Source organism: Mesoplodon densirostris, chromosome 6 (assembly GCF_025265405.1).
Source record: "Mesoplodon densirostris isolate mMesDen1 chromosome 6, mMesDen1 primary haplotype, whole genome shotgun sequence".
Lineage (NCBI taxonomy): Eukaryota > Metazoa > Chordata > Mammalia > Artiodactyla > Ziphiidae > Mesoplodon > Mesoplodon densirostris.
In genome coordinates, this window is record NC_082666.1 from 91,642,065 (window position 1) to 91,661,412 (window position 19,348).

Consider the following 19,348-nt stretch of genomic DNA (forward strand, 5'->3'; position numbering starts at 1 on the left):
GCTACAAGCGGAGACAATCAGCAAAAACAATCAATACCAGAATTTGATTCCCAAGGCCATCCATCAGATGTTGCAATAATCAGGTGCAAGTCAGGAAATATACATAAAACTGGAACTGAAACAAGAAACAAGGATGTTTTCACAGTCTGGTAGAACCTCTAAAACATTTTTAAAGTACATGTCATTGATAAAGCTAAATACTCAAAGGTTGTATAATACAACAGATTAATCATTGTGAAGAGTGATATTATGCTGTTTTGAAAACTATGGCAGGTCAGATTTCCTGCCTAATTATATAAGACGATTTCTCTAAAACATACACATTATTTCAAAGATTTATTGGCTGTGAAATAAGTTAAGGGTATTTCAAATGGCTTGTCTGCAATGAAAGGTGCTATGTAGGGAATCACAGAAAGTCGAGGGGAAAATATGACAATCTATACATTGCTATATGTTGAACTAAGCCTTAGGACGGCAACAACGTAGAGGACCTGACTCTTAAAATCTTACAAGTAAGCTGTAATCTTGAAAAGTTCAAATTTTTATAAGTAAAAAGATTTATTACAATGAATAACCAAGACATCAGAAGATCAAACCAATAAACCCTGAGAACATAGATAAAAGATAAATAAAGATATGAGCAGAACTTAATTCAACAGCAAACGTATAAAATTGAGGTGATTTAGTAAGTCCAAAGAATATTCTTTGAAAAGATTGAAAAGACACACTTTGATTAAGGAAAACAAAAACAAAAGTAAAGAATATACAGAAAGAGTCAGGACAATGTTATAGCAGAGAATATATTCAATCCCAGTAAATTTGAATATTTCTGTAAAGGGGACCATTTCCTAGCTCCTAAAGTTTACCAAAACTGACACAAGAGGAAGTCATTTAAGGTCATCATGTCTGCCCTTGGCATTCTCGGAACGCCCTGGCCTCAGAATGAAGCAACTGTAGTCCATGGTAACCTGCAGAGAGGGGGCGGGGCTGAGGGAGGTTGGAACACTGCCCTCACTGAGGGAGTGGGTGTGGCCATCTCTGCTGTGACTGAACAAATGTCAGGGGAGCTTGGGGCCGAGGGCAGGGCCCTCAGAGCCCGGCAGGCCCAGTGGGGTGTCACAAGCATTTAGGCCCAGTCCAAAGGGCGCCTTCTTTGTCTGAACAGCTGCCCAAACTCTCACCTTTCCACTCAGGCCGCCCTCTTACTTGAAGTGTGTGTGGAACCTGTTCACGCAGTACACCTCACTGCACAGCTAACCATAGGTCTGGGCATCGTAGCTTCCTGCCAGGTGACCGAAGTTCGCAGGTAGAAGGGTCCCTGGGACACACGCGGAGAGGCTCCTGCCCGGGCCGCAGGTCACCCACTACCCCAGCCCCAGATTGGTGCCACACAGCGGCGCTGTCTGAGACCCCTCCCTCTAGAGGGAGTATTGGACCAACACTTCTAGAAAACAGAGTCCTAGCGGGCAACTCATTGGAGGGACACAAATAAATCTTTGAGGACTTTCTGCTGAAACTTAGGAGCATTCACACCTAAGCTTCTTACAAGGTCAGCTGTTTAGCTAAACATGACCTCATGATCTAAATTTACACAATAATGAAGAGATCAGCTACAAGGGGAGACAATCAGCAAAAACAATCAATACCAGAATTAGATTCCCAAGGCCATCCATCAGATGTTGGAATAATCAGGTGCAAGGCAGGATATATACATAAAACTGGAACTGAAACAAGAAACAAGGATGTTTTCAAAGTCTGGTAGGATCTCTAAAACATTTTTAAAGTACATGTCATTGATAAAGCTAAATACTCAAAGGTTGTGTAATACAACAGATTGATCATTGAGAAGAGTGAAATTATGCTGTTTTGAAAACTATGGCAGGTCAGATTTTCTGCCTAATTATATAAGAAGATTTCTCTAAAACATACACATTATTTCAAAGACTTATTGGCTGTGTAATAATTTAAGGGTATTTCAAATGGCTTGTCTGCAATGAAAGGTGCTATGTAGGGAATCACAGAAAGTCGAGGGGAAAATATGTCAATATATACATTGCTATAGGTTAAACTAAGCCTTAGGACAGCAACAATGTAGAGGAGCTGACCCTTAGAAACTTACAAGTAAGCTGGAATCTTCAAAAGTTCCAATATTTATAAGTAAAAGATTTATTAAAATGAATATCCAAGTGTTTTAATTGACATCAGAAGATCAAACCAATAAACCCTGTGAACATAGATAAAAGATAAATAAAGATATGAGCAGAACTTAATACAACAGCAAACGTATAAAATTGAGGTGATTTAGTAAGTCCAAAGAATATTCTTTGAATAGATACAGAAGACACACTTTGATTAAGGAAAACAAAAACGTAAGTAACGAATATACAGAAAGAGTCAGTTCAATGTTATAGCAGAGAATATATGAAATGCCAGTAAATTTGAACATTTCTGTAAAGGGGACCATTTCCTAGCTCCTAAAGTTTACCAAAACTGACAGAAGAGGAAATCATTTAAGGTCATCAGGTCTGCCCTTGGCATGCTCGGAATGCCCTGGCCTCAGAAAGCAGCATCTGTAGTCCATGGTAAACTGTGGAGAGGGGGCGGGGCTGAGCGAGGTTGGAACACTGCCCTCACTGCTTGAGTGGGTGTGGCCATCTCTGCTGTGACTGACCAATGGGCAGGGGAGCATGGGGCCGAGGGCAGGGCCCTCTGAACCCGGCAGGCCCAGTGGGGTGTCACAAGCATTTAGGCCCAGACCAAAGGGCGCCTTCTTTGTCTGAAGAGCTGCCCAAACTCTCACCTTTCCACTCAGGCCGCCCTCTTACTTGAAGTGTGTTTGGAAGCTGTCCGCGCAGGACACTTCGCTACACAGCTAACCATAGGTCTGGGCATCGTAGCTTCCTGGCAGGTGACCTAAGTTCGCAGGCAGATGGGTCCCTGGGACACACGCGGAGAGACTCCTGCCCGGGCCACAGGCCGCCCACTGCCCCAACCCCAGATCAGGGGAGGCAAAGCAGCCCTGTCTAAGTCCCCTGCCTCTAGAGGGAATATTGGACCAACCCTTCTAGAAATAGGTGTCGTCACGGGCAACTCATTGGAGGGACACAAATAAATCTTTCCGGACTTTCTGCTGAAACTTAGGAGCATTCACACCTAAGCCTCTTACAAGGTCAGCTGTTTAGCTAAACATGAGCTCGTGATCGAAATTTACACAATAATGAAGAGATCAGCTACAAGGGGAGACAATCAGCAAAAACAATCAATACCAGAATTAGATTCCCAAGGCCATCCATCAGATGTTGGAATAATCAGGTGCAAGGCAGGATATATACAGAAAACTGGAACTGAAACAAGAAACAAGGATGTTTTCAAAGTCTGGTAGGATCTCTCAAACATTTTTAAAGTACATGTCATTGATAAAGCTAAATACTCAACGGTTGTGTAATACAACAGATTAATCATTGAGAAGAGTGAAATTATGCTGTTTTGAAAACTATGGCAGGTCAGATTTTCTGCCTAATTATATAAGAAGATTTCTCTAAAACATACACATTATTTCAAAGACTTATTGGCTGTGAAATAAGTTAAGGGTATTTCAAAAGGCTTGTCTGCATTGAAATGTGCTTTGTAGGGAATCACAGAAAGTCGAGGGGAAAATGTGTCAATATATACATTGCTATAGGTTGAACTAAGCCTTAAGACAGCAACAATGTAGAGGACCTGACACTTAGAAGCTTACATGTAAGCTGGAATCTTCAAAAGTTCAAGTCTTTATATGTAAAAAGTTTTATTAAAATGAATAACCAAGTGTTTTAATTGACATCAGAAGATCAAACCAATAGACCCTGAGAACATAGATAAAAGATAAATAAAGATATGAGCAGAACTTAATAAAATAGCAAACGTATAAAATTGAGGTGATTTAGTAAGTCCAAAGAATATTCTTTGAAAAGATTGAAAAGACACACTTTGATTAAGGAAAACAAAAACATAAGTAAAGAATATACAGAAAGAGTCAGGACAATGCTATAGCAGAGAATATATGAAATGCCAGTAAATTTGAACATTTCTGTAAAGGGGACCATTTCCTAGCTCCTAAAGTTTACCAAAACTGACACAAGAGGAAATCATTTAAGGTCTTCAGGTCTGCCCTTGGCATTCTCGGAACGCCCTGGCCTCGGAATGCAGCATCTGTAGTATATGGTAACCTGCGGAGAGGGGGCGGGGCTGAGGTAGGTTGGAACACTGCCCTCACAGAGGGAGTGAGTGTGGCCATCTCTGCTGTGACTGAACAAAGGGAAAGGGAGCAGGGGGTCCAGGGCAGGGCCCTCAGGTCCCGGCAGGCCCAGTGGGGTGTCACAAGCATTTAGGCCAAGGTCAAAGGGCACATTCGTTGTCTGAACAGCTGCCCAAACTCTCACCTTTCCACTCAGGCCGCCCTCTTACTTGAAGTGTGTGTGGAACCTGTCCATGCAGTACACCTCGCTGCACAGCTAACCATAGGACTGGGCATCGTAGCTTCCTGCCAGGTGACCGAAGTTCGCAGGCAGATGGGTCCCTGGGACACACGCGGAGAGACTCCTGCCCGGGCCACAGGCTGCCCACTGCACCAACCCCAGATCGGGGGAGGCAAAGCAGCCCTGTCTAAGTCCCCTGCCTCTAGAGGGAATATTGGACCAACACTTCTAGAAATATTTGTCCTCCCGGGCAACTAATTGGAGGGACACAAATAAATCTTTGCCGACTTTGTGCTGAAACTTAGGAGCATTCACACCTACGCCTCTTACAAGGTCAGCTGTTTAGCTAAACATGAGCTCGTGATCGAAATTTACACAATAATGAAGAGATCAGCTACAAGGGGAGAAAATCAGCAAAAACAATCAATACCAGAATTAGATTCCCAAGGCCATCCATCAGATGTTGGAATAATCAGGTGCAACGCAGGATATATACATAAAACTGGAACTGAATCAAGAAACAAGGATGTTTTCAAAGTTGGTACGATCTCTAAAACATTTTTAAAGTACATGTCATTGATAAAGCTAAATACTCAAAGTTTGTGTAATACAACAGATTAATCATTGAGAAGAGTGTAATTATGCTGTTTTGAAAACTGTGGCAGGTCAAATTTTCTGCCTAATTATATAAGAAGATTTATCTAAAACATACACATTATTTCAAAGACTTATTGGCTGTGAAATAAGTTAAGGGTATTTCAAATGGCTTGTCTGCAATGAAAGGTGCTATGTAGGGAATCACAGAAAGTCGAGGGGAAAATATGTCAATATATACATTGATATAGGTTGAACTAAGCCTTAGGACAGCAACAATGTAGAGGACCTGACCCTTAGAAGCTTACAAGTAAGCTGGAATCTTCAAAAGTTCCAATATTTATAAGTAAAAAGATTTATTAAAATGAATAACCAAGTGTTTTAATTAACATCAGAAGATCAAACCAATAAACCCTGAGAACATAGATAAAAGATAAATAAAGATATGAGCAGAACTTAATACAACAGCAAACGTATAAAATTGAGGTGATTTAGTAAGTCCAAAGAATATTCTTTGAAAAGATTGAGAAGACACACTTTGATTAAGGAAAACAAAAACGTAAGTAAAGAATATCCAGAAAGAGACAGGACAAAGTTATAGGAGAGAATATATGAAATGCCAGTAAATTTGAATATTTCTGTAAAGGGGACCATTTCCTAGCTCCTAAAGTTTACCAAAACTTACACAAGAGGAAATCATTTAAGGTCATCATGTCTGCCCTTGGCATTCTCGGAACGCCCTGGCCTCAGAATTCAGCATCTGTAGTCCATGGTAACCTGCGGAGAGGGGGCGGGGCTGAGTGTGGTTGGAACACTGCCCTCACTGAGGGAGTGGGTGTGGCCATCTCTGCTGTGACTGAACAATGGCAGGGGAGCAGGGTTCCACGGGAAGGGCCCTCAGAGCCCAGCAGGCCCAGTGTGGTGTCACAAGCATTTAGGCCCAGACCAAAGGGCGCCTTCTTTGTCTGAATAGCTGCCCAAACTCTCACCTTTCCGCTCAGGCCGCCCTCTTACTTGAAGTGTGTTTGGAAGCTGTCCGCGCAGGACACTTCGCTACACAGCTAACCATAGGTCTGGGCATCGTAGCTTCCTGGCAGGTGACCGAAGTTCGCAGGCATATGAGTCCCTGGGACACACACGGAGAGGCTCCTGCCAGGGCCACAGGCCGCCCACTGCCCCAGCCCCAGATCAGGGGCCGCAAAGCAGCCCTGTCTGAGTCCCCTACCTCTGGAGGGAGTATTGTACCAACCCTTCTAGAAATAGGTGTCGTCACGGGCAACTCATTGGAGGGACAAAAATAAATCTTTGCCAACTTTCTGCTGAAACTTAGGAGCGTTCACACCTAAGCCTCTTACAAGGTCAGCTGTTTAGCTAAACATGAGCTCATGATCTAAATTTACACAATAATGAAGAGATCAGCTACAACGGGAGACAATCAGCAAAAACAATCAATACCAGAATTAGATTCCCAAGGCCATCCATCAGATGTTGGAATAATCAGGTGCAAGGCAGGAAATATACATAAAACTGGAACTGAAACAAGAAACAAGGATGTTTTCACAGTCTGGTAGGATCTCTAAACCATTTTTAAATTACATGTCATTGATAAAGCTAAATACTCAAAGGTTGTGTAATACAACAGATTAATCATTGAGAAGAGTGAAATTATGCTGTTTTGAAAACTATGGCAGGTGTGATTTTCTGCCTAGTTATATAAGAAGATTTATCTAAAACATACACATTCCTTCAAAGACTTATTGGCTGTGAAATAAGTTAAGGGTATTTCAAATGGCTTGTCTGCAATGAAAGGTGCTATGTAGGGAATCACAGAAAGTCGAGGGGAAAATATGTCAATATATACATTGCTATAGGTTAAACTAAGCCTTAGGACAGCAACAATGTAGAGGAGCTGACCCTTAGAAACTTACAAGTAAGCTGGAAACTTCAAAACTTCCAATCTTTATAAGTAAAAAGATTTATTAAAATGAATATCCAAGTGTTTTAATTGACATCAGAAGATCAAACCAATAAACCCTGAGAACATAGATAAAAGATAAATAAAGATATGAGCAGAACTTAATAAAACAGCAAACCTATAAAATTGAGGTGATTTAGTAAGTCCAAAGAATATTCTTTGAATAGATTCAGAAGACACACTTTGATTAAGGAAAACAAAAACGTAAGTAACGAATATACAGAAAGAGTCAGTTCAATGTTACAGCAGAGAATATATGAAATGCCAGTAAATATGAACATTTCTGTAAAGGGGACCATTTCCTAGCTCCTAAAGTTTACCAAAACTGACAGAAGAGGAAATCATTTAAGGTCATCATGTCTGCCCTTGGCATGCTCGGAATGCCCTGGCCTCAGAAAGCAGCATCTGTAGTCCATGGTAAACTGTGGAGAGGGGGCGGGGCTGAGCGAGGTTGGAACACTGCCCTCACTGCTTGAGTGGGTGTGGCCATCTCTGCTGTGACTGACCAATGGGCAGGGGAGCAGGTGGCCGAGGGCAGGGCCCTCAGAACCCGGCAGGCCCAGTGGGGTGTCACAAGCTTTTACGCCCAGGCCAAAGGGCGCCTTCTTTGTCTGAACAGCTGCCCAAACACTCATCTTTCCACTCAGGCCGCCCTCTTACTTGAAGTGTGTGTGGAACCTGTCTGCGCAGTACACCTCACTGCACAGCTATCCATAGGTCTGGGCACCGTAGATTCTTGCCAGTTGACCGAAGTTCGCAGGCAGATGGGTCCCTGGGACACACGCGGAGAGGCTCCTGCCCGGGCCTCAGGCCGCCCACTACCCCAGCTCCAGATTGGGGGACGCACAGCAGCCCTGTCTGAATCCCCTCCCTGTAAAGGGAGTATTGGACCAACACTTCTAGAAAACGGGGTCCTCGCGGGCAACTCATTGGAGGGACGCAAATAAATCTTTGCCGACTTTCTGCTGAAACTGAGGAGCATTCACACCTAAGCCTCTTACAAGGTCAGCTGTTTAGCTAAACATGAGCTCATTATCGAAATTTACACAATAATGAAGAGATCAGCTACAAGGGGAGACAATCAGCAAAAACAATCAATACCAGAATTAGATTCCCAAGGCCATCCATCAGATGTTGGAATAATCAGGTGCAAGGCAGGATATATACAAAAAACTGGAACTGAAACAAGAAAAAAGGATGTTTTCAAAGTCTGGTAGGATCTCTCAAACATTTTTAAAGTACATGTCATTGATAAAGCTAAATACTCAAAGGTTGTGTAATACAACAGATTAATCATTGAGAAGAGTGAAATTATGCTGTTTTGAAAACTATGGCAGGTCAGATTTTCTGCCTAATTATATAAGAAGAATTCTCTAAAACATACACATTATTTCAAAGACTTATTGGCTGTGAAATAAGTTAACGGTATTTCAAATGGCTTGTCTGCAATGAAAGGTGCTATGTAGGGAATCACAGAAAGTCGAGGGGAAAATATGTCAATATATACATTGCTATAGGTTAAACTAAGCCTTAGGACAGCAACAATGTAGAGGAGCTGACCCTTAGAAACTTAAAAGTAAGCTGGAATCTTCAAAACTTCCAATCTTTATAAGTAAAAAGATTTATTAAAATGAATAACCAAGTGTTTTAATTGACATCAGAAGATCAAACCAATAAACCCTGAGAACATAGAAAAAAGATAAATAAAGATATGAGCAGAACTTAATACAACAGCAAACGTATAAAATTGAGGTGATTTAGTAAGTCCAAAGAATATTCTTTGAATAGATTCAGAAGACACACTTTGATTAAGGAAAACAAAAACGTAAGTAACGAATATACAGAAAGAGTCAGTTCAATGTTATAGCAGAGAATATATGAAATGCCAGTAAATTTGAACATTTCTGTAAAGGGGACCATTTCCTAGCTCCTAAAGTTTACCAAAACTGACAGAAGAGGAAATCATTTAAGGTCATCATGTCTGCCCTTGGCATGCTCGGAACGCCCTGGCCTCAGAAAGCAGCATCTGTAGTCCATGGTAAACTGTGGAGAGGGGGCGGGGCTGAGCGAGGTTGGAACACTGCCCTCACTGCTTGAGTGGGTGTGGCCATCTCTGCTGTGACTGACCAATGGGCAGGGGAGCATGGGGCCGAGGGCAGGGCCCTCAGAACCCGGCAGGCCCAGTGGGGTGTCACAAGCTTTTACGCCCAGGCCAAAGGGCGCCTTCTTTTTCTGAACAGCTGCCCAAACACTCATCTTTCCACTCAGGCAGCCCTCTTACTTGAAGTGTGTGTGGAACCTGTCTGCGCAGTACACCTCACTGCACAGCTATCCATAGGTCTGGGCATCGTAGATTCTTGCCAGTTGACCGAAGTTCGCAGGCAGATAGGTCCCTGGGACACACGCGGAGAGGCTCCTGCCCGGGCCACACGCCGCCCACTACCCCAGCTCCAGATTGGGGGACGCACAGCAGCCCTGTCTGAGTCCCCTCCCTGTAAAGGGAGTATTGGACCAACACTTCTAGAAAACGGGGTCCTCGCGGGCAACTCATTGGAGGGACGCAAATAAATCTTTGCCGACTTTCTGCTGAAACTTAGGAGCATTCACACCTAAGCCTCTTACAAGGTCAGCTGTTTAGCTAAACATGAGCTCGTGATCGAAATTTACACAATAATGAAGAGATCAGCTACAAGCGGAGACAATCAGCAAAAACAATCAATACCAGAATTAGATTCCCAAGGCCATCAATCAGATGTGGGAATAATCAGGTGCAACGCAGGATATATACAGAAAACTGGAACTGAAACAAGAAACAAGGATGTTTTCAAAGTCTGGTAGGATCTCTCAAACATTTTTAAAGTACATGTCATTGATAAAGCTAAATACTCAAAGGTTGTGTAATACAACAGATTAATCATTGAGAAGAGTGAAATTATGCTGTTTTGAAAACTATGTCAGGTCAGATTTTCTGCCTAATTATATAAGAAGATTTCTCTAAAACATACACATTATTTCAAAGACTTATTGGCTGTGAAATAAGTTAAGGGTATTTCAAATGGCCTGTCTGCATTGAAATGTGCTTTGTAGGGAATCACAGAAAGTCGAGGGGAAAATATGTCAATATATACATTGCTATAGGTTGAACTAAGCCTTAAGACAGCAACAATGTAGAGGACCTGACACTTAGAAGCTTACATGTAAGCTGGAATCTTCAAAAGTTCAAGTCTTTATATGTAAAAAGTTTTATTAAAATGAATAACCAAGTGTTTTAATTGACATCAGAAGATCAAACCAATAGACCCTGAGAACATAGATAAAAGATAAATAAAGATATGAGCAGAACTTAATAAAATAGCAAACGTATAAAATTGAGGTGATTTAGTAAGTCCAAAGAATATTCTTTGAAAAGATTGAAAAGACACACTTTGATTAAGGAAAACAAAAACATAAGTAAAGAATATACAGAAAGAGTCAGGACAATGCTATAGCAGAGAATATATGAAATGCCAGTAAATTTGAACATTTCTGTAAAGGGGACCATTTCCTAGCTCCTAAAGTTTACCAAAACTGACACAAGAGGAAATCATTTAAGGTCATCAGTTCTGCCCTTGGCATTCTCGGAACACCCTGGCCTCAGAATGCAGCATCTGTAGTATATGGTAACCTGCGGAGAGGGGGCGGGGCTGAGGTAGGTTGGAACACTGCCCTCACAGAGGGAGTGAGTGTGGCCATCTCTGCTGTGACTGAACAAAGGGAAAGGGAGCAGGTGTTCCAGGGCAGGGCCCTCAGGTCCCGGCAGGCCCAGTGGGGTGTCACAAGCATTTAGGCCCAGGCCAAAGGGCGCTTTCTTTGTCTGAACAGCTGCCCAAACTCTCACCTTTCCACTCAGGCCGCCCTCTTACTTGAAGTGTGTGTGGAACCTGTCCATGCAGTACACCTCGCTGCACAGCTAACCATAGGTCTGGGCATCGTAGCTTCCTGCCAGGTGACCGAAGTTCACAGGCAGATGGGTCCCTGGGACACACGCGGAGAGACTCCTGCCCGGGCCACAGGCTGCCCACTGCCCCACCCCCAGATCGGGGACCGCAAAGCAGCCCTGTCTAAGTCCCCTGCCTCTAGAGGGAATATTGGACCAACACTTCTAGAAACAGTTGTCCTCCCGGGCAACTAATTGGAGGGACACAAATAAATCTTTGCCGACTTTCTGCTGAAACTTAGGAGCATTCACACCTAAGCCTCTTACAAGGTCAGCTGTTTAGCTAAACATGAGCTCGTGATCGAAATTTACACAATAATGAAGAGATCAGCTACAAGGGGAGACAATCAGCAAAAACAATCAATACCAGAATTAGATTCCCAAGGCCATCCATCAGATGTTGGAATAATCAGGTGCAACGCAGGATATATACATAAAACTGGAACTGAAACAAGAAACAAGGATGTTTTCAAAGTTGGTATGATCTCTAAAACATTTTTAAAGTACATGTCATTGATAAAGCTAAATACTCAAAGTTTGTGTAATACAACAGATTAATCATTGAGAAGAGTGTAATTATGCTGTTTTGAAAACTATGGCAGGTCAGATTTTCTGCCTAATTATATAAGAAGATTTATCTAAAACATACACATTATTTCAAAGACTTATTGGCTGTGAAATAAGTTAAGGGTATTTCAAATGGCTTGTCTGCAATGAAAGGTGCTATGTAGGGAATCACAGAAAGTCGAGGGGAAAATATGTCAATATATACATTGATATAGGTTGAACTAAGCCTTTTGACAGCAACAATGTAGAGGACCTGACCCTTAGAAGCTTACAAGTAAGCTGGAATCTTCAAAAGTTCCAATATTTATAAGTAAAAAGATTTATTAAAATGAATAACCAAGTGTTTTAATTGACATCAGAAGATCAAACCAATAAACCCTGAGAACATAGATAAAAGATAAATAAAGATATGAGCAGAACTTAATACAACAGCAAACGTATAAAATTGAGGTGATTTAGTAAGTCCAAAGAATATTCTTTGAAAAGATTGAGAAGACACACTTTGATTACGGAAAACAAAAACGTAAGTAAAGAATATCCAGAAAGAGACAGGACAAAGTTATAGGAGAGAATATATGAAATTCCAGTAAATTTGAATATTTCTGTAAAGGGGACCATTTCCTAGCTCCTAAAGTTTACCAAAACTGACACAAGAGGAAATCATTTAAGGTCATCAGGTCTGCCCTTGGCATTCTCGGAACGCCCTGGCCTCAGAATTCAGCATCTGTAGTCCATGGTAACCTGCGGAGAGGGGGCGGGGCTGAGTGTGGTTGGAACACTGCCCTCACTGAGGGAGTGGGTGTGGCCATCTCTGCTGTGACTGAACAATGGCAGGGGAGCAGGGGTCCCAGGGAAGGGCCCTCAGAGCCCAGCAGGCCCAGTGTGGTGTCACAAGCATTTAGGCCCAGACCAAAGGGCGCCTTCTTTGTCTGAAGAGCTGCCCAAACTCTCACCTTTCCACTCAGGCCGCCCTCTTACTTGAAGTGTGTTTGGAAGCTGTCCACGCAGTACACTTCGCTACACAGCTAACCATAGGTCTGGGCATCGTAGCTTCCTGGCATGTGACCGAAGTTCGCAGGATGATGGGTCCCTGGGACACACACGGAGAGGCTCCTGCCCGGGCCACAGGCCGCCCACTACCCCAGCCCCAGTTCAGCGGCCAAAAATCAGCCCTGTCTGAGTCTCCTGCCTCTAGAAGGAGTATTGGACCAACACTTCTAGAAAATGGGGTCCTCACGGGCAACTCATTGGAGGGACAGAAATAAATCTTTGCCGACTTTCTGCTGAAACTTAGGAGCGTTCACACCTAAGCCTCTTACAAGGTCAGCTCTTTAGCTAAACATGAGCTCATTATCGAAATTTACACAATAATGAAGTGATCAGCTACAAGGGGAGACAATCAGCAAAAACGATCAATACCAGAATTAGATTCCCAAGGCCATCCATCAGATGATGGAATAATCAGGTGCAAGGCAGGATATATACATAACACTGGAACTGAAACAAGAAACAAGGGTGTTTTCAAATTCTGGTACGATCTCTAAAACATTTTTAAAGTACATGTCATTGATAAAGCTAAATACTCAAAGGTTGTGTAATACAACAGATTAATCATTTAGAAGAGTGAAATTATGCTGTTTTGAAAATTATGGCAGGTGAGATTTTCTTCCTAATTATATAAGAAGATTTCTCTAAAACATACACATTATTTCAAAGTCTTATTGGCTGTGAAATAAGTTAAGGGTATTTCAAATGGCCTGTCTGCATTGAAATGTGCTTTGTAGGGAATCACAGAAAGTCGAGGGGAAAATATGTCAATATATACATTGCTATAGGTTGAACTAAGCCTTAAGACAGCAACAATGTAGAGGACCTGACACTTAGAAGCTTATATGTAAGCTGGAATCTTCAAAAGTTCAAGTCTTTATATGTAAAAAGTTTTATTAAAATGAATAACCAAGTGTTTTAATTGACATCAGAATATCAAACCAATATACCCTGAGAACATAGATAAAAGATAAATAAAGATATGAACAGAACTTAATAAAATAGCAAACGTATAAAATTGAGGTGATTTAGTAAGTCCAAAGAATATTCTTTGAAAAGATTGAAAAGACACACTTTGATTAAGGAAAACAAAAACATAAGTAAAGAATATACAGAAAGAGTCAGGACAATGCTATAGCAGAGAATATATGAAATGCCAGTAAATTTGAACATTTCTGTAAAGGGGACCATTTCCTAGCTCCTAAAGTTTACCAAAACTGACACAAGAGGAAATCATTTAAGGTCATCAGGTCTGCCCTTGGCATTCTCGGAACGCCCTGGCCTCAGAATGCAGCATCTGTAGTATATGGTAACCTGCGGAGAGGGGGCGGGGCTGAGGTAGGTTGGAACACTGCCCTCACAGAGGGAGTGAGTGTGGCCATCTCTGCTGTGACTGAACAAAGGGAAAGGGAGCAGGGGGTCCAGGGCAGGGCCCTCAGGTCCCGGCAGGCCCAGTGGGGTGTCACAAGCATTTAGGCCCAGGCCAAAGGGCGCTTTCTTTGTCTGAACAGCTGCCCAAACTCTCACCTTTCCACTCAGGCCGCCCTCTTACTTGAAGTGTGTGTGGAACCTGTCCATGCAGTACACCTCGCTGCACAGCTAACCATAGGTCTGGGCATCGTAGCTTCCTGCCAGTTGACCGAAGTTCACAGGCAGATGGGTCCCTGGGACACACGCGGAGAGACTCCTGCCCGGGCCACAGGCTGCCCACTGCCCCACCCCCAGATCGGGGACCGCAAAGCAGCCCTGTCTAAGTCCCCTGCCTCTAGAGGGAATATTGGACCAACACTTCTAGAAACAGTTGTCCTCCCGGGCAACTAATTGGAGGGACACAAATAAATCTTTGCCGACTTTCTGCTGAAACTTAGGAGCATTCACACCTAAGCCTCTTACAAGGTCAGCTGTTTAGCTAAACATGAGCTCGTGATCGAAATTTACACAATAATGAAGAGATCAGCTACAAGGGGAGACAATCAGCAAAAACAATCAATACCAGAATTAGATTCCCAAGGCCATTCATCAGATGTTGGAATAATCAGGTGCAACGCAGGATATATACATAAAACAGGAACTGAATCAAGAAACAAGGATGTTTTCAAAGTTGGTACGATCTCTAAAACATTTTTAAAGTACATGTCATTGATAAAGCTAAATACTCAATGTTTGTGTAATACAACAGATTAGTCATTGAGAAGAGTGTAATTATGCTGTTTTGAAAACTATGGCAGGTCAGATTTTCTGCCTAATTATATAAGAAAATTTATCTAAAACATACACATGATTTCAAAGAGTTATTGGCTGTGAAATAAGTTAAGGGTATTTCAAATGGCTTGTCTGCAATGAAAGGTGCTATGTAGGGAATCACAGAAAGTCGAGGGGAAAATATGTCAATATATACATTGATATAGGTTGAACTAAGCCTTAGGACAGCAACAATGTAGAGGACCTGACCCTTAGAAGCTTACAAGTAAGCTGGAATCTTCAAAAGTTCCAATATTTATAAGTAAAAAGATTTATTAAAATGAATAACCAAGTGTTTTAATTGACATCAGAAGATCAAACCAATAAACCCTGAGAACATAGATAAAAGATAAATAAAGATATGAGCAGAACTTAATACAACAGCAAACGTATAAAATTGAGGTGATTTAGTAAGTCCAAAGAATATTCTTTGAAAAGATTGAGAAGACACACTTTGATTACGGAAAACAAAAACGTAAGTAAAGAATATCCAGAAAGAGACAGGACAAAGTTATAGGAGAGAATATATGAAATGCCAGTAAATTTGAATATTTCTGTAAAGGGGACCATTTCCTAGCTCCTAAAGTTTACCAAAACTGACACAAGAGGAAATCATTTAAGGTCATCAGGTCTGCCCTTGGCATTCTCGGAACGCCCTGGCCTCAGAATTCAGCATCTGTAGTCCATGGTAACCTGTGGAGAGGGGGCGGGTCTGAGTGTGGTTGGAACACTGCCCTCACTGAGGGAGTGGGTGTGGCCATCTCTGCTGTGACTGAACAATGGCAGGGGAGCAGGGGTCCCAGGGAAGGGCCCTCAGAGCCCAGCAGGCCCAGTGTGGTGTCACAAGCATTTAGGCCCAGACCAAAGGGCGCCTTCTTTGTCTGAAGAGCTGCCCAAACTCTCACCTTTCCACTCAGGCCGCCCTCTTACTTGAAGTGTGTTTGGAAGCTGTCCGCGCAGTACACTTTGCTACACAGCTAACCATAGGTCTGGGCATCGTAGCTTCCTGGCAGGTGACCGAAGTTCGCAGGCATATGAGTCCCTGGGACACACGCGGAGAGGATCCTGCCCGGGCCACAGGCCGCCCACTGCCCCAGCCCCAGATCAGGGGCCGCAAAGCAGCCCTGTCTGAGTCCCCTGCCTCTGGAGGGAGTATTGTACCAACACTTCTAGAAATAGGTGTCGTCGCGGGCAACTCATTGGAGGGACACAAATAAATCTTTGCCGACTTTCTGCTGAAACTTAGGAGCGTTCACACCTAAGCCTCTTACAAGGTCAGCTGTTTAGCTAAACATGAGCTCATGATCTAAATTTACACAATAATGAAGAGATCAGCTACAAGGGGAGACAATCAGCACAAACAATCAATACCAGAATTAGATTCCCAAGGCCATCCATCAGATGTTGGAATAATCAGGTGCAAGGCAGGATATATACATAAAACTGGAACTGAAACAAGAAACAAGGATGTTTTCAAAGTCTGGTACGATCTCTAAAACATTTTTAAAGTACATGTCATTGATAAAGCTAAATACTCAAAGGTTGTGTAATCCAACAGATTAATCATTGAGAAGAGAGAAATTATGCTGTTTTGAAAACTATGGCAGGTGTGATTTTCTGCCTAGTTATATAAGAAGATTTATCTAAAACATACACATTTCTTCAAAGACTTATTGGCTGTGAAATAAGTTAAGGGTATTTCAAATGGCTTGTCTGCAATGAAAGGTGCTATGTAGGGAATCACAGAAAGTCGAGGGGAAAATATGTCAATATATACATTGCTATAGGTTAAACTAAGCCTTAGGACAGCAACAATGTAGAGGAGCTGACCCTTAGAAACTTACAAGTAAGCTGGAAACTTCAAAACTTCCAATCTTTATAAGTAAAAAGATTTATTAAAATGAATATCCAAGTGTTTTAATTGACATCAGAAGATCAAACCAATAAACCCTGAGAACATAGATAAAAGATAAATAAAGATATGAGCAGAACTTAATACAACAGCAAACGTATAAAATTGAGGTGATTTAGTAAGTCCAAAGAATATTCTTTGAATAGATTCAGAAGACACACTTTGATTAAGGAAAACAAAAACGTAAGTAACGAATATACAGAAAGAGTCAGTTCAATGTTACAGCAGAGAATATATGAAATGCCAGTAAATTTGAACATTTCTGTAAAGGGGACCATTTCCTAGCTCCTAAAGTTTACCAAAACTGACAGAAGAGGAAATCATTTAAGGTCATCATGTCTGCCCTTGGCATGCTCGGAATGCCCTGGCCTCAGAAAGCAGCATCTGTAGTCCATGGTAAACTGTGGAGAGGGGGCGGGGCTGAGCGAGGTTGGAACACTGCCCTCACTGCTTGAGTGGGTGTGGCCATCTCTGCTGTGACTGACCAATGGGCAGGGGAGCAGGGGGCCGAGGGCAGGGCCCTCAGAACCCGGCAGGCCCAGTGGGGTGTCACAAGCTTTTACGCCCAGGCCAAAGGGCGCCTTCTTTGTCTGAACAGCTGCCCAAACACTCATCTTTCCACTCAGGCCGCCCTCTTACTTGAAGTGTGTGTGGAACCTGTCTGCGCAGTACACCTCACTGCACAGCTATCCATAGGTCTGGGCACCGTAGATTCTTGCCAGTTGACCGAAGTTCGCAGGCAGATGGGTCCCTGGGACACACGCGGAGAGGCTCCTGCCCGGGCCACAGGCCGCCCACTACCCCAGCTCCAGATTGGGGGACGCACAGCAGCCCTGTCTGAGTCCCCTCCCTGTAAAGGGAGTATTGGACCAACACTTCTAGAAAACGGGGTCCTCGCGGGCAACTCATTGGAGGGACGCAAATAAATCTTTGCCGACTTTCTGCTGAAACTTAGGAGCATTCACACCTAAGCCTCTTACAAGCTCAGCTGTTTAGCTAAACATGAGCTCGTGATGGAAATTTACACAATAATGAAGAGATCAGCTACAAGGGGCGACAATCAGCAAAAACAATCAATACCAGAATTAGATTCCCAAGGCCATCCATCAGATGTTGGAATAATCAGGTGCAAGGCAGGATATATACAAAAAACTGGAACTGAAACAAGAAACAAGGATGTTTTCAAAGTCTGGTAGGATCTCTCAAACATTTTTAAAGTACATGTCATTGATAAAGCTAAATACTCAAAGGTTGGTAATACAACAGATTAATCATTGAGAAGAGTGAAATTATGCTGTTTTGAAAACTATGGCAGGTCAGATTTTCTGCCTAATTATATAAGAAGAATTCTCTAAAACATACACATTATTTCAAAGACTTATTGGCTGTGAAATAAGTTAACGGTATTTCAAATGGCTTGTCTGCAATGAAAGGTGCTATGTAGGGAATCACAGAAAGTCGAGGGGAAAATATGTCAATATATACATTGCTATAGGTTAAACTAAGCCTTAGGACAGCAACAATGTAGAGGAGCTGACCCTTAGAAACTTAAAAGTAAGCTGGAATCTTCAAAACTTCCAATCTTTATAAGTAAAAAGATTTATTAAAATGAATATCCAAGTGTTTTAATTGACATCAGAAGATCAAACCAATAAACCCTGAGAACATAGATAAAAGATAAATAAAGATATGAGCAGAACTTAATACAACAGCAAACGTATAAAATTGAGGTGATTTAGTAAGTCCAAAGAATATTCTTTGAATAGATTCAGAAGACACACTTTGATTAAGGAAAACAAAAACGTAAGTAACGAATATACAGAAAGAGTCAGTTCAATGTTATAGCAGAGAATATATGAAATGCCAGTAAATTTGAACATTTCTGTAAAGGGGACCATTTCCTAGCTCCTAAAGTTTACCAAAACTGACAGAAGAGGAAATCATTTAAGGTCATCATGTCTGCCCTTGGCATGCTCGGAACGCCCTGGCCTCAGAAAGCAGCATCTGTAGTCCATGGTAAACTGTGGAGAGGGGGCGGGGCTGAGCGAGGTTGGAACACTGCCCTCACTGCTTGAGTGGGTGTGGCCATCTCTGCTGTGACTGACCAATGGGCAGGGGAGCATGGGGCCGAGGGCAGGGCCCTCAGAACCCGGCAGGCCCAGTGGGGTGTCACAAGCTTTTACGCCCAGGCCAAAGGGCGCCTTCTTTGTCTGAACAGCTGCCCAAACACTCATCTTTCCACTCAGGCAGCCCTCTTACTTGAAGTGTGTGTGGAACCTGTCTGCGCAGTACACCTCACTGCACAGCTATCCATAGGTCTGGGCATCGTAGATTCTTGCCAGTTGACCGAAGTTCGCAGGCAGATAGGTCCCTGGGACACACGCGGAGAGGCTCCTGCCCGGGCCACACGCCGCCCACTACCCCAGCTCCAGATTGGGGGACGCACAGCAGCCCTGTCTGAGTCCCCTCCCTGTAAAGGGAGTATTGGACCAACACTTCTAGAAAACGGGGTCCTTGCGGGCAACTCATTGGAGGGACGCAAATAAATCTTTGCCGACTTTCTGCTGAAACTTAGGAGC